We start from the raw sequence: 15,330 nt of genomic DNA on the forward strand, positions 1-15,330 counted from the left end.
AAAATCTGAGATGACAGTGTTGTTAACAAAAGTCTAAGCTTGAGAGCAAATATATTTATTTCATTTCATTTGCGATTTTCATGAATAGTTAACGTTGCGTTATGCTAATGAGCTTGAGGCTATAAATAGGATCCCGGATACGGGATTGCTCGTCGCATGAAGTTAAAGGGCACTTCATTTATTTTAACAGGCTTTTAAAATTCAATATGGCTGCACAATTTCTACTTAAAATATCAAAGGGATGCAAAAGGCACTTCGTGGAACAACCCATCTATCCCCTAGTTTACTTTCATTTCATTGTCATCATGAACAGTGATCTCTACCCCAGCTCTCTAACCCCCCTGGTCCCACATACCCACTGAACTAATAGACTCGCCTCATGCACAGCCACATTCCACAGTGCGCTGGACTGGTCCTAGCCAGGTGCCCATTCGTGTCATAGTAAAGCAGCCCATATAAATAAGGAGAGCTAGCATGGCTGCGGCAGAGAAAAGCATTCAAAATGGGGCTACAGTGGGCTGCTCCCCATACAGATGGGCATAGCAGTGATACCTGATCAATCTAGCTGGGGAGAGAGGGGAGGAAGAGAGGGGATGGAGAGAGGGGATGGAGGGGAGGAAGAGAGGGGATGGAGGGGAGGGGATGGAGGGGAGGGAGAGAGTGGAGGGAGAGAGGGGAGGAGAGAGAGGGGAGGGAGGGGAGGAAGAGAGGGGATGGAGGGGAGGAAGAGAGGGGATGGAGGGGAGGAAGAGAGGGGATGGAGGGGAGGAAGAGAGGGGATGGAGGGGAGGGAGAGACGGGATGGAAGGGGTGGGGCCAGGGTAAGAGAGGGGAGGACCGACTGCTCCAAGCTTCCTAGTCTTTCACAGCTTCTGGTTAAGCTTCCTCCCACATCGGCACTGGAAGGCAACAGACAGGTCAGGGATATTAGAGAGAGAGAGAAAGGAGAGGAAGGTAGAGAGGTGATGGTGGTGAAAGGGTAGAGGCTGGCAGAGAATCAGGCTCTGTAAAGGAACCTGAGCTTGGGCTCGGCTTCTCATCATTCACAGGAGTACACAGACACACAGTAAACATACAGTAGACAAAATGTAAGGTTATCTACAGTGTGTCTCCAGACTCTCACCTTTAGCACCTGCTCTAGGTTCTCCAGTTTGCCTTGGAGCTGGGTCTTCTCCTGCAGGGCTGAATCTCTCTCCTGAGTCACAGCACCAAGGGTCTCTTTGAGCTGCGCATACTCTGACTTCACCTGATCGCACAGAACACAACACGGGGAACCACAGTGAGACAAAAAGAACACACACACGTACACCTCTGCTCTATGGGAGGAGATATCAGGGTACAGGCCGGAGTGCTTAATGGGCGGACAGGAGGGCTGGCTGGCTGGTTGACAGCTACAGTATAATAATGGGGGAGTAACAGAACAACATGTTCTCACTGTCATAGATGTGTACTGTAGCATTGAACTGGGTCTGGGATCAACTACTGTGTTGATGCATTCTCTCAGTTGTTGTCCAACAATGAAACAGAGTTGAATGAATCAACCCACTGGGCAAAAATGGTTGCTTCCATGTCATTTTAACCAATGAATTAAACGTGGTGATGTTGAATCAACGTGGAAAACTGATTGCATTTGATTTTTTTTTAATCAATGTCAAGGAATTCCGTATTTATTTCACCCAACTTTTAACCTAAATCCAATGAGATTGTGATATTTCTTGTTGACAACCAAATGTAAATCAAAACTAGACGTTGAACTGACGTATGTGCCCACTAGGATGTTTCTAATGTGTGTATATATATATATATATATATAGCTACTGCTACTGTAAAATACAATTAGAAAAGGGATGGCTTGACCTCCCGGGTGGTGCAGTGTTTAAGGGTTCTGTACTGCAGTGCTACCAGTGACCCTGGGTTCACGCCCAGGCTCTGTCGTAACCGGCTGCGACCGGGAGGTCCGTGGGGCCCAGCGTCGTCCGGGTTAGGGAGGGCTTGGCCGGTAGGGATGTGGCGGGCCGAGAGCAGTGCACGCTAACCAAGGTTGCCAGGTGTACGGTGTTTCCTCCGACACATTGGTGCGGCTGGCTTCCGGGTTGGATGCGCGCTGTGTTAAGAAGCAGTGCGGCTGTGTTGTGTTGTGTATCGGAGGAAGCATGACTTTCAACCTTCATCTCTCCCGAGCCCGTAAGGGAGTTGTAGCGATGAGACAAGATAGTAGCTACTAAAAACAATTGGATACTACGAAATTGGGGAGAAAAAGAGGTAAAAATGTAATTTAAAAAACACACACAAAAAAAGAAAAGGGATGGCTGCCACGCAATCACAGCATTTACACTGTGACTCAGACAGCTGCCTCCTCCCCTGATAATGTGCATTTTCTCAAAAAAAGATAGTGGTGACTAGTGGAGCCAATCTCCTTTCCTCACTGCATCCATAACTGAATAATGAATAAAAAGCTATTACAGCAGCAACACACAGAGCTACATTCAGAGTGGAGGGTCTGTCTGTAGTAGGAAGAAAAATAGTTTTGGATTGGATTGTTGTGTCCCAGCTAGTGTGGGCAGATAGGACTGAACAGTAGGGTGTAGAAGGGGAGCCAACTTAGGCTGATGAGAGGTGTTGTTACCGTGCGCCGCCCCTCTTCATTAGTCCACTCGGAGATGATCAGAACACAGACGTGCAGGTGTGGCAAGGGGTCTAATATCCACCCATGCAGCTAGTAAAGTGCTGCTCTCATACCAGCCTCAGTGATAAACAGTGTTTGACTTGTTTGAGAGCCCGGTGTCCTGATAAGACATGAACAACCACATCCTGCACCTATTCAACTCCCTGGTTCCCAGCAGCTACCTGCCAATCAGGTTTAATACTTCCTAGCATGATCTGATGATCTCCCTTGTCTTGGTGTTATCAGCTGGGCAGGAAGGAAGGCCTGTGAGGTGTGAGGGCCAACAGGAAAATGATAACACAATCAGAGGCTCAGAGTCTCTTTTTACCTTTATTTGACCTTTATTTAACTTGGCAAGTCAGTTAAGAACAAATTCTTATTTTCAATGACAGCCTAGAAACAGTGGGTTAACTTCAGGGGCAGAACAACAGATTTTTACCTTGTCAGCTCAGGGATTCGATCTTGCAACCTTTGGGTTACTAGTCCAACACTCTAACCTCTAGGCTACCTGCCGCCAATGATCCAGATGAGGCTGGAGACACGAGCAGCTTCAACATCAGCACTGTGCTTAAAGGAAAAGTCCACTCAAAAACGATGTTTCCACTGTTGATACAGTATCAAAATGTCTTGCATGTCAGCAGTCTTGTTTTCAAGATATAGGAAGTTTTACTTGCCACATCATGATGATGATGAAGCATTTTGCATATGTCACTATGCTTCTTGAAAGTCTAATATCTTGAAAACTTGACTGCTGATGTGCATTTTTGTACTGTATTAATAGTGAACTAATGACAAAAAATATAGTTAGAGTGGATTTTTCCTTTAAAAGCCCCGCCTTATCTCAGCTCACTGGTCACCATAGCAGCACCCACCCATAGCACGCGCTCCAGCAGGTATATTTCACTGGTCACCCCCAAAGCCAAATCACTGAAGCTGGAGACTGAAATCTCCCTCACTAACTTTAAGCATCAGCTGCCAGAGCAGCTCATTTTTTTTCTTCTCCTTCGCACCACAGTATCTCGACTTGCACATTCAACTTCTGCACACCTATCACTCCTGTGTTAATTGCTAAAATGTAATTACTTCGCTACTATGGTCTATTTATTGCCTTACCTCCCTAATCTTACCTCATTTGCACACACTGTATATAGATTTTTTTTATATTGTGTTATTGACTGTACGTTTGTATATATTCTATGTCTAACTCTGTCTGCGTTGTTGTTTGTGTCACACTGCTTTGCTTTATCTTGGCCAGGTCGCAGTTGTATTTGAGAAATAGTACATTTCAACTGGCCTACCTGGTTAAATAAAGGTGAAATAAAATAAAAAAAATAAAAAATATATACACCTTCATCTGGACTGAACAAAAATATTAATGCAACATACAACAATTTCAATGATTTTTCTGAGTTACAGTTCATATAAGGAAATCAGTCAATTTAAATAAATTCATTAGGCCCTAATCTATGGATTTCACATGACTGGGCAGGGGCACAGCCATGGGTGGGCCTGGGAGGGCATAGGCCCACCCACTGGGGAGCCAGGTCCAGCCAAAAAGTAATGAGTTTTTCACCACAAAATGGCTTTACTACAGACAAGCCGGATGTGGAGGTCCTAGGCTGGTCTGCGGTTGTGAGGCTGATTGGACATACTGCCAAATTTGCTAAAATGACATTGGAGGCGGCTTATGGTAAAGAAATGAACATTAAATTCTCTGGTGGACGATCCTGCAGTAAGCATGCCAATTGCACGTCACCTCAACTTGAAACATCTGTGGCACTGTTGTGTCACAAAGCTGCACATTTTAGAGTGGCCTTTGTCTCCAGCACAAGGTGCACCTGTATAATGATCATGCTGTTTAATCAGCGTCCTGATGTGCCACACCTGTCAGGTGGATGGATTATGTTGGCAAAGGTGAAACACTCACTAACATGGATGAAAACAAATTTGTGCACAAAATTTGACTAAATAATCTTTTTGTGCAAATGGAACATTTGACTTCAGCTCACAGAACATGGGACCAACACTTTACATGTTGCGTTTATATTGTTGTTCGGTATATATAACGAGAGAGAGAGCGAGAGAGCGAGAGAGCGAGAGAGCGAGAGAGCGAGAGAGCGAGAGAGAGCGAGAGAGAGAGAGAGAGAAAGGGGGCAGAGTGAAAATGGAGTGAACCCCTAAGACGGTGTGTGCAGATAAGGGAAGGGTTTAATTGTGCAGACATAATCCACAGCAGCTCAGTGTGGCTCTCTCTTCCACACTACCTACCTGTTCATATTGGACTGTGTTCTGGCTATTGTTGAACAAGTGAAGACTCAAGTGCTTCTTCTCCTGGAGAACATCTTGAAGCTCATTCTCCTGGAGAGAGAGGGACGACATAGAACAGATAGTGAACAGTGTTAAGACCTCAGAGGAGAGGAGCTCCTGAGTAAGGTAATGCTGCGATAAACAGAGCATGTTGCAGCCATAGGTGCTGCATTACTCATCCAAATGCGGGTTGCTCATCTGTGATAGAAAGCATGACTAAAGTAACAAGATGCCGGCATCAAAAAGCAACATTTATATGGTGCATTCGGGAAGTATTCAGATCCCTTGACTTTTTACATTTTTTGTTACGTTACAGCCTTATTCTAAAATCGTTTAACCCATTATTTTCTCCTCATTAATACCCTGCAATGACAAAGCAAAAATAAGTTTTTAGCAAATTTATACAAAATAAAAACCTGAAATAACACACTTACATAGGAATTCAGACCCTTTACTCAGTACTTTGTTGAAGCACCTTTGGCAGCGATTGGGTATGATGCTACAAGCTTGGTGCACCTGTATTTGGGGAGTTTCTCCCATTCTTCTCTGGAGATCCCCTCAAGCTCTGTCAGATTGGATGGGGAGCGTCGCTGCACAGTCATTTTCAGGTGGTCTCTCCAGAGATGTTCGATTGGGTTCAAGTCCAGGCTCTGGCTGGGCCACTCAAGGACATTCAGAGACATGTCAAGAAGCCACTCCTGCGTTGTCTTGGCTGTGTGCTTAGGGTCGTTGTCCTGTTGGAAGGTGAACCTGCGTCCCAGTCAGGTCCTGAGCGCTCTGCATAAAATTTTCATCAAGGATCTCTCTGTACTTTGCTCCGTTCATCTTTGCCTCGATCCTGACAAGTCTCCCAGACCCTGCAGCTGAAAAACATCCCCACAACATGCTTCCATCACCATGCTTCACCGTAGGGATGGTGCCAGGTTTCTTCCAGACGTGACGCTTGGCATTCAGGACAGAGTTCAATCTTGGTTTCATCAGTCGAGAGCATCTTGTTCCTCATGGTCTGAGGGTCTTTGGGTACCTTTTGGCAAACTACAAGCGGGCTGCAATGTGCCTTTTACTGAGGAGTGGCTCTACGGACAACTCCTTTGAGTTCATGGCTTGGTTTTTTGCTTTGACATGCACTAACAACTGTGGGACCTTATATAGACAAATCATGTCCAATCAAGTAAATTTACCACAGTTGGACTCCAGTCAAGTTGTAGAAACATCTCAAGGATGATCAATGGAAACAGGATGCACCGGAGCTCAATTTCGAGTCTCATAGCAGAGTCTGAATACTTATGTAAATAAGATATTTCTGTTAATTATTTTATGCAAACATTTCTAAAAGCCTGTTTTTGCTTTGTCATTATGGGGTACTGTGTGTAGATTGTTGAGGATTTGTTTTCTCCATGTAATCCATTTTTAGAATAAGACTGCAACATAACAAAATGTGGGAAAGTCAAGGGTTCTGAAAATCCTTACCGAAGGGACTGTACAGTATACGACAGCTTAATGCTTCCATTTACACTGAATGTAAATAGGTGTTGCATTTTTAGACCCCCTCAACGCACCCATGGCATCCTCCTCCGCCCTTCTTCCCACCATGTCAGTCAGTGGGAGATGAACAAAAAAAAAACATCCCTTCATTGCAGAGGAGGAAAACTTAATTACATTCAATCAACAGCCACAAGGCGTGCAGCAGATGCAATCTGGAGTGTCAACTGCAGAGCTTCTCTCTGCTACGGTGGCAGGCAGATCACCGGCAGTGTTGTTCTGCAAGGATCTAAGAAGCCTTCGCCGCTCATGCATGATACATTTACTGTAAGTACAAATTTGTCTTTTATTGGCTAACTGACAGTGCACTGTGTTGCCCTGGTATTTTCAGATGTTTTACTTATGAAGGTCAGACATGTTGGTATAGAGGACAAGTGTGAAGACACACACACATACCAGCACTGAGGCACAAACGCACACAGGCACGCACGCACGCACGCAGCCACACACAGCCTCACAGAGAGATATCACACCTAGAACATGTCATAACATATCAGACAGCAGAAATGGTTCTCTCAGTGCAGAGGGGCCACACATCAAAGAGACATATGAAACTGTCTCAAAAGACACAGCTCTGCGAGAGGGCTGGCTGTACAGTACGTCCATTAATTTACATTCCCTGTCAAAAACCCATTGGCGCTTCAAATCGCATCAATTCACTTGAGTCAATCAGGCAATCCCTCATGGATAAGCACATGATCGCATTGGCATTTCAATTCATGTAAATCGATGCCTTCAACTCAGAGCTGACGTAGGTTGGTTTTCAAAAAGGACACAGGTCCACGTGTACATGTATTTGAAGTGAGACCAACAGAGACCAACTAAAAAAACAAAACAGAGATGCTGCTGCATCAGATTGCTGAGGGGAGTCATCATAACAATAAGACATACTATATGCTCTGAATGCACAAACTTTATCTCTGCCAAGCTGAGGCTGGCAAACCCAGAGAGAGAAAGGCAGAGTGAGACGCTACTCCCCATACTCTGACAATTCATTTCACCGAACGATTTGTAATGTTTGTAGTTTGTTTGAAAAATACCATACTGAACGTGCAAACCAGACAATAGCTAGAATACCCTGTCGTCTCTCACAACGCTAAGATGTCATTTGCAAGCAACCTTTGAGATGGGAAAGCCGAACAGTTGTCAATCTTCCATAATCTTTGGCTTGACTAATAACTGTATAAAACTACAAGGACAGATATAAATTATGAAGATAATGAGGCCTGGGAATATCTGTGCAACAAGTAATTACTTTAGAACTGGGATTTTCGAACTGGGGTCCACTAAGCCAGGGGGTCCGCACATTTTCTAAAATGTTTTTGGACAAATTCTTTTGGGGATTTGTGTGAACAAGTATACATTTTATGAACACCATGGATACCATTATTATGTCTCTGTGTCCAATATGAAGGAAGTTCGAGGTAGTTTCACGAGCCAATGCTCAATATGCTAGCTGTTCCTGTTCATCCGACTCTAGGGAAGAAGACAAAATGGCTTCATTGCCAAAATCTCAAACTATCCCCTCAATATGGAAGAAAGCAAAGTCATGAGAGCGAAAATTCTTGGTGGGCATGTCATGCCAAATAGTGTCCACTTGCCAAAATGTATCCACCCCCGCGTCACAATGGGATTCAATTAGCTATTAGTGTCCGTCATTAGGGCAGTTGCTAGAGTTTTGGAGCAGTGGCTTCTTCTTGCTGAGCGGCCTTCGGGTTATGTCGATATAGGACTCGTTTTACTGTGGTCTCCTTCCTGAGTGGTATGACAGCTGCGTGGTCTCATGGTGTTTATACTTGCATACTATTGTTTGTACAGATGAACGTGGTACCTTCAGGCATTTGGAAATTGTAGATGCAGATGTCCTAACCGACTTGCCAAAACTATAGTTTGTTAACAAGAAATTTGTGGAGTGGTTGAAAAACTAGTTTTAATGACTCCAACCTAAGTGTATGTAAACTTCTGACTTCAACTACAGTGGGGCAAAAAAGTATTTAGTCAGCCACCAATTGTGCAAGTTCTCCCACTTAAAAAGATGAGAGGCCTGTCATTTTCATCATAGGTACACTTCAACTATGACAGACAAAATGAGAAGAAAATTCCAGAAAATCACATTGTAGGATTTTTAATGAATTTGTTTGCAAATGATGGTGGAAAATAATTATTTGGTCACCTACAAACAAGCAAGATTTCTGGCTCTCACAGACCTGTAACTTCTTCTTTAACTTCTTGGATATAGGGAGCGCTATTTTAATTTTTGGATGAAAAACGTTCCCGTTTTAAACAAGATATTTTGTCACGAAAATATGCTTGACTATGCATATAATTGACAGCTTTGGAAAGAAAACACTCTGACGTTTCCAAAACTGCAAGGATATTGTCTGTGAGTGCCACAGAACTGATGTTACAGAAAAAAACAGATAAAAATCCAAATCAGGAAGTGACGCATTTTTTGAAATCGCCTCATGCCAATGACTCCTTATATGGCTGTGAAGGAGCTAGGAGTCAGCTTACGTTTTCCACGTTTTCCCCAAGGTGTCTGCAGCATTGTGACGTATTTGTAGGCATATCATTGGAAGATTGACCATAAGAGACGACATCTACCAGGTGGTCGCTTGGTGTCCTCCGTCGCAATTATTGCGTAATCTCCAGCTGCAGTATTTTTCCGTTTGCTTCTGATGAGAAGCCAACTGACACCACTGATAGATTATCGAATAGATATGTGAAAAACACCTTGAGGATTGATTCTAAACAACGTTTGCCATGTTTCTGTCGATATTATGGAGCTAATTTGGAAAAAAGTTTGGCGTTGTAAGTGACTGCATTTTCCGGTCTTTTTCTTAGCCAAACGTGATGAACAAAACGGAGCTATTTCGTCTACACAAATAATATTTTTGGAAAAAATGAACATTTGCTATCTAACTAAGAGTCTCGTCATTGAAAACATCCGAAGTTCTTCAAAGGTAAATAATTTTATTTGAATGCTTTTCTTGTTTTTGTGAAAATGTTGCCTGCTGAATGCTAGGTTTAATGCTATAATAGGCTATCAATACTCTCACACAAATACTTGTGTAGCTTTGGTTGAAAAGAAGAAGACTGAATCTGCAATAGGTAAGCAGCTTGGTTTGAAGAAAACAACTGTGGGAGCAATTATTAGGAAATGGAACACATACAAGACCACTGATAATCTCCCTCGATCTGGGGCTCCACGCAAGACCCCCCCCGTGGGGTCAAAATGATCACAAGAACGGTGAGCAAAAATCCCAGAACCACACGGGGGGACCTAGTGAATGACCTGCAGAGAGCTGGGACCAAAGTAACAAAGCCTACCATCAGTAACACACTACGCCGCCAGGGACTCAAATCCTGCAATGCCAGACGTGTCCTCCTGCTTCAGCCAGTACATGTCCAGGCCCGTCTGAAGTTTGCTAGAGAGAATTTGGATGATCCAGAAGAAGATTGGGAGAATGTCATACGGTCAGATGAAACCAAAATAGAACTTTTTGGTAAAAACTCAACTCGTCGTGTTTGGAGGACAAAGAATGCTGAGTTCATAGAACACCATACCTACTGTGAAGCATGGGGGTGGAAACATCATGCTTTGGGGCTGTTATTCTGCAAAGGGACCAGGACGACTGATCCGTGTAAAGGAAAGAATGAATGGGGCCATGTATCGTGAGATTGAGTGAAAACCTCCTTCCATCAGCAAGGGCATTGAAGATGAAACATGGCTGGGTCTTTCAGCATGACAATGATCCCAAACACACCGCCTGGGCAACGAAGGAGTGGCCTCGTAAGAAGCATTTCAAGGTCCTGGAGTGGCCTAGCCAGTCTCCAGATCTCAACCCCATAGAAAATCTTTGGAGGGAGTTGAAAGTCTGTTGCCCAGCAGCAGCCCCAAAACATCATTGCTCTAGAGGAAATCTGCATGGAGGAATGGGCCAAAATACCAGCAACAGTGTGTGAAAACCTTGTGAAGACGTACAGAAAACGTTTGACCTCTGTCATTGCCAACAAAGGGTATATAACAAAGTATTGAGAAACTTTTGTTATTGACCAAATACTTATTTTCCACCATAATTTGCAAATAAATTCCTTAAAAATCCTACAATGTGATTTTCTGGATTTCTTTCCCTCATTTTGTCTGTCATAGTTGAAGTGTACCTATGATGAAAATTACAGGCCTCTCTCATATTTTTAAGTGGGAGAACTTGCACAATTGGTGGCTGACTAAATACTTTTTTGCCCCACTGTATAGGTTAGCACAGCTGAAAACTTTTGTTCTGATTAAAGCAATAAAACTGGCCTTCTTTAGACTAGTTGAGTATCTGGAGCATTTGTGGGTTCAATTACAGGCTCAAAATGGCCTGAAACAAATAACTTTCTTCTGAAACTCAGTCTATTCTTGTTCTGAGAAATGAATGCTATTCCATGCGAGAAATTGTCAAGAAACTTTAGATCTCATACACCCCTGTGTACTACTCCCTGCAAACTGGCTCTAACCAGAATAGAAAGAGGAGTGGGAGGATCCGGTTGTCACGATCGTTAGAATGAGTGGACCAAGGTGCAGCGTGGTAGGCGTACATTTTCCTTGATTAAATGAACACCGAACAAAAAACAACAAAATACCAAACGAAACGTGAAGCTAAATAATAGTGCTAACAGGCAATCCATAGTCAAGATCCCACAAAGCACAATGGGGAAGTGGCTGCCTAAATATGATCCCCAATCAGAGACAACGATAAACAGCTATCTCTGATTGGGAACCATACCAGGCCAACATAAATCACTAATCACCTAGATGACCCACCCTAGTCACTATCATGCTCCAACCAACATAGATAATAAACAGCTCTCTATGGTCAGGGCGGGACACCGGTGCACAACTGAGCAAGAGGACAAGTACATTAGAGTGTGTAGTTTGAGAAACAGACGCCTCACAAGTCCTCAACTGGCAGCTTCATTAAATAGTACCCACAAATCACCAGTCTCAACGTCAACAGTTAAGAGGTGACTCTGGGATGCTGGGAATCTAGAAAGAGTTCTTCTGTCCAACGTCTGTGCTCTTTTGCCATCTTCATATTTTATTTTTATTGGCCAGTCTGAGATATGGCTTTTTCTTTGCAACTCTGCCTAAAAGGCAGGAAACCTTGGTAGCAGTAATCTATCTGGTTAATTTTGGCCAAAATTAGGTTATAGGTTTGGAGTTCTTAATCGGAGCGAAGGCCATGCTGTGGAAGGTAGCATTCTGCATATGTCCCTGACGAAAAATCCAAATTTATCTAACTCCAAATATATCCTTTAGTAAAAAAAAACATTGAAAAATGTGAGAGCTCACATGCAGATGTGTCTCTCTCTGCCTCTCCATACCTTTACCTTTCTAGCTAATGGACTATGTTAGAGTTTCCTCTTCCAATGAACTGTCAAAATAATGAAACTGTCTACCAAATCTAATATTTTTATGTTATGTTTTTTTGCTAACATACAGTGCATTTGGAAAGTATTCAGACCCCTTCACTTCTTCCACATTTTGTTACATTACAGGCTTATTCAAAAATGGATTAAATCTTTGTTTTTCTCATCAATCTACACAGAGTACCCCATAATGACATAGTGAAAACCGGTTTTTGGAAATGTTTGCAAATGCATTAAAAACAAAACCCATTCCTTATTTACATAAGTATTCAGACCCTTTGCTATGAGACTCAAAATTGAGCTCCGGTGCATCCTGTTTCCATTGATCTTCCTTGAGATGTTTCTACAACATAGAAACTACTCAAATCGATGCATACATTGATATCCAAACAATTTTACTCAGATAAATGCATTCCTCCCCTCCCATCATCATCATCATCTGCTGGCCCCAATAACCCAAGTCTGGGTGGAAGGTAGCCAATAATTTAGAGCATTGTGCCAGTAACCTAAAGGTCGCTGGTTTGAATACCCGAGGCGACAAGGTGAAAAAAGATGATGTGCCCTTGAGCAAGGCTCTTCAACCTAATTTGCTCCAGGGGTGTTGGAATACTACCTGAGTGGTGCAGCGGTCTAAGGCACTGCATCTCAGTGCAAGAGGCATCACTACAGACCCTGGTTCGATTCCAGGCTGTATCACAACTAGCCGTGATTGGAAGTCCCATAGTGCGGAGCACAATTGGCCCGGGGTAGGACGTTGTGGCAGCGGAATCAGAATTAGTTGGGTAACATAGATAAGATGTTTTATTTGCATAATATGCTTATGTGAGATACTTGTCATTATAATGTTTCCCTTTGGAATATAGGGTTGGCAGTTGCACTTTTCCCTTCTCAGCTAGGGCTCAGTCACTTGGGGCCCAGAGGGGAGAGGTCAGGCTTGTCTTCATATGTGAATGTATCTGTTAAACCATCTGTCTTCTTATGGGAATGTGTCTTTACCTATTCCTAAACCATGTGAAGGGATGGCGTGATTAATGGGGAACCAATTAAGTGTCTCCACAATGTCTGTACTCCAGTCACTCCCTCCTTTTCCCATTGGGGGGAGGAGTATGGCAGTGTCTGGAACCATTGTATGTCCCCTCTGATGTTACACTTATCTTGAGATAGTATATGACCTAGAGGCTCACTCCCCTCAGTGAGCTTGTCCAGGAGTGGGTTGTTCTTGAGATGGGAGTATCTAGAATTGACAATTGATATATGCCATTGGATGAGTTGGTGTTTTTGTACTATTAAGTACCAGGAACGAGATTAGAACCTCATCTTAGAGACCAAACTGAACAATAATTTATAGCGAATGCTATCTGGCTATGGGATACTCCTCTCTCAAGTAAAAGTCTTTCCTTGTGAACAGTTCCTATTATCTGTGGTTTGTCATGTCAACTAGGGGGTGGATCTTTGCTATAAAAGATCTCAGTTGCCATTATGGTTGACCACTCAACTTTTCATTAGAGATACTGAAATGTTGAAAGTCAAATGCTATTGCAAAAGCTTAGTTATTATTAAAGGTGAAGTTTAAGTATAACTGGTGACTGGTGTGTGGAATGCTCTCTCCTCATTTGGTAAAACAGGAAATTGCTAAGACACAGTCATTGTAAATAAGAATTTGTTCTTAACTGACTTGTCTAGTTAAAGGTTAAATTTAAAAAATACTATGTCTGACCCTGTAAAACAACACATTTCACTGCACCTTCAGTGCATTCGGAAAGTATTCAGAGCCTTTATCCACATTTTGTTACCTTACAGCCTTATTCTAAAATGCAATAAAGAAAATAACTTCCTCATCAATCTACACACAATACCCCATAATGAAAAAGCGAAAACAGGTTTTTAGAAAAATACACACATTTTAACATACAGTGCCTTGCGAAAGTATTTGGCCCCCTTGAACTTTGCGACCTTTTGCCACATTTGCAGGCTTCAAACATAAAGATATAAAACTGTATTTTTTTGTGAAGAATCAACAACAAGTGGGACACAATCATGAAGTGGAACGACATTTATTGGATATTTCAAACTTTTTTAACAAATCAAAAACTGAAAAATTGGGCGTGCAAAATTATTCAGCCCCTTTACTTTCAGTGCAGCAAACTCTCTCCAGAAGTTCAGTGAGGATCTCTGAATGATCCAATGTTGACCTAAATGACTAATGATGATAAATACAATCCACCTGTGTGTAATCAAGTCTCCGTATAAATGCACCTGCACTGTGATAGTCTCAGAGGTCCGTTAAAAGCGCAGAGAGCATCATGAAGAACAAGGAACACACCAGGCAGGTCCGAGATACTGTTGTGAAGAAGTTTAAAGCCGGATTTGGATACAAAAAGATTTCCCAAGCTTTAAACATCCCAAGGAGCACTGTGCAAGCGATAATATTGAAATGGAAGGAGTATCAGACCACTGCAAATCTACCAAGACCTGGCCGTCCCTCTAAACTTTCAGCTCATACAAGGAGAAGACTGATCAGAGATGCAGCCAAGAGGCCCATGCTCACTCTGGATGAACTGCAGAGATCTACAGCTGAGGTGGGAGACTCTGTCCATAGGACAACAATCAGTCGTATATTGCACAAATCTGGCCTTTATGGAAGAGTGGCAAGAAGAAAGCCATTTCTTAAAGATATTCATAAAAAGTGTCGTTTAAAGTTTGCCACAAGCCACCTGGTTGAAACCAAAATTGAACTTTTTGGCAACAATGCAAAACGTTATGTTTGGCGTAAAAGCAACACATCTCATCACCCTGAACACACCAAACCCACTGTCAAACATGGTGGTGGTAGCATCATGGTTTGGGCCTGCTTTTCTTCAGCAGGGACAGGGAAGATGGTTAACATTGATGGGAAGATGGATGGAGCCAAATACAGGACCATTCTGGAAGAAAACCTGATGGAGTCTGCAAAAGACCTGAGGCTGGGACAGAGATTTGTCTTCCAACATGACAATGATCCAAAACATAAAGCAAAATCTACAATGGAATGGTTCAAAAATAAACATATCCAGGTGTTAGAATGGCCAAGTCAAAGTCCAGACCTGAATCCAATCGAGAATCTGTGGGAAGAAATGAAAACTGCTGTTCACAAATGCTTGCCATCCAACCTCACTGAGCTCGAGCTGTTTTGCAAGGAGGAATGGGAAAAAATTTCAGTCTCTCGATGTGCAAAACTGATAGAGACATACCCCAAGCGACTTACAGCTGTAATCGCAGCAAAAGGTGGCGCTACAAAGTATTAACTTAAGGGGGCTGAATAACTTTGCACGCCCAATTTTTCAGTTTTTGATTTGTTAAAAAAGTTTGAAATATCCAATAAATGTCATTCCACTTCATGATTGTGTCCCACTTGTTGTTGA

The 15,330-nt window shown here is 42.8% G+C and overlaps 1 protein-coding gene across 1 annotated transcript in view; it reads right to left on the reverse strand.

The window, feature by feature from the left end:
- Nucleotides 1–15,330, reverse strand: part of LOC135514175 (RIMS-binding protein 2-like) — a 127,865-nt gene that overhangs the window by 37,699 nt on the left and 74,836 nt on the right. Inside the window, 2 exon segments of the mRNA XM_064937429.1 lie at nucleotides 1,124–1,246; nucleotides 4,934–5,023. The gene's annotated coding sequence lies outside the window, so the exon portion shown is untranslated.

The sequence above is a fragment of the Oncorhynchus masou genome, chromosome 25 (assembly GCF_036934945.1).
Source record: "Oncorhynchus masou masou isolate Uvic2021 chromosome 25, UVic_Omas_1.1, whole genome shotgun sequence".
NCBI classification, from domain to species: domain Eukaryota; kingdom Metazoa; phylum Chordata; class Actinopteri; order Salmoniformes; family Salmonidae; genus Oncorhynchus; species Oncorhynchus masou.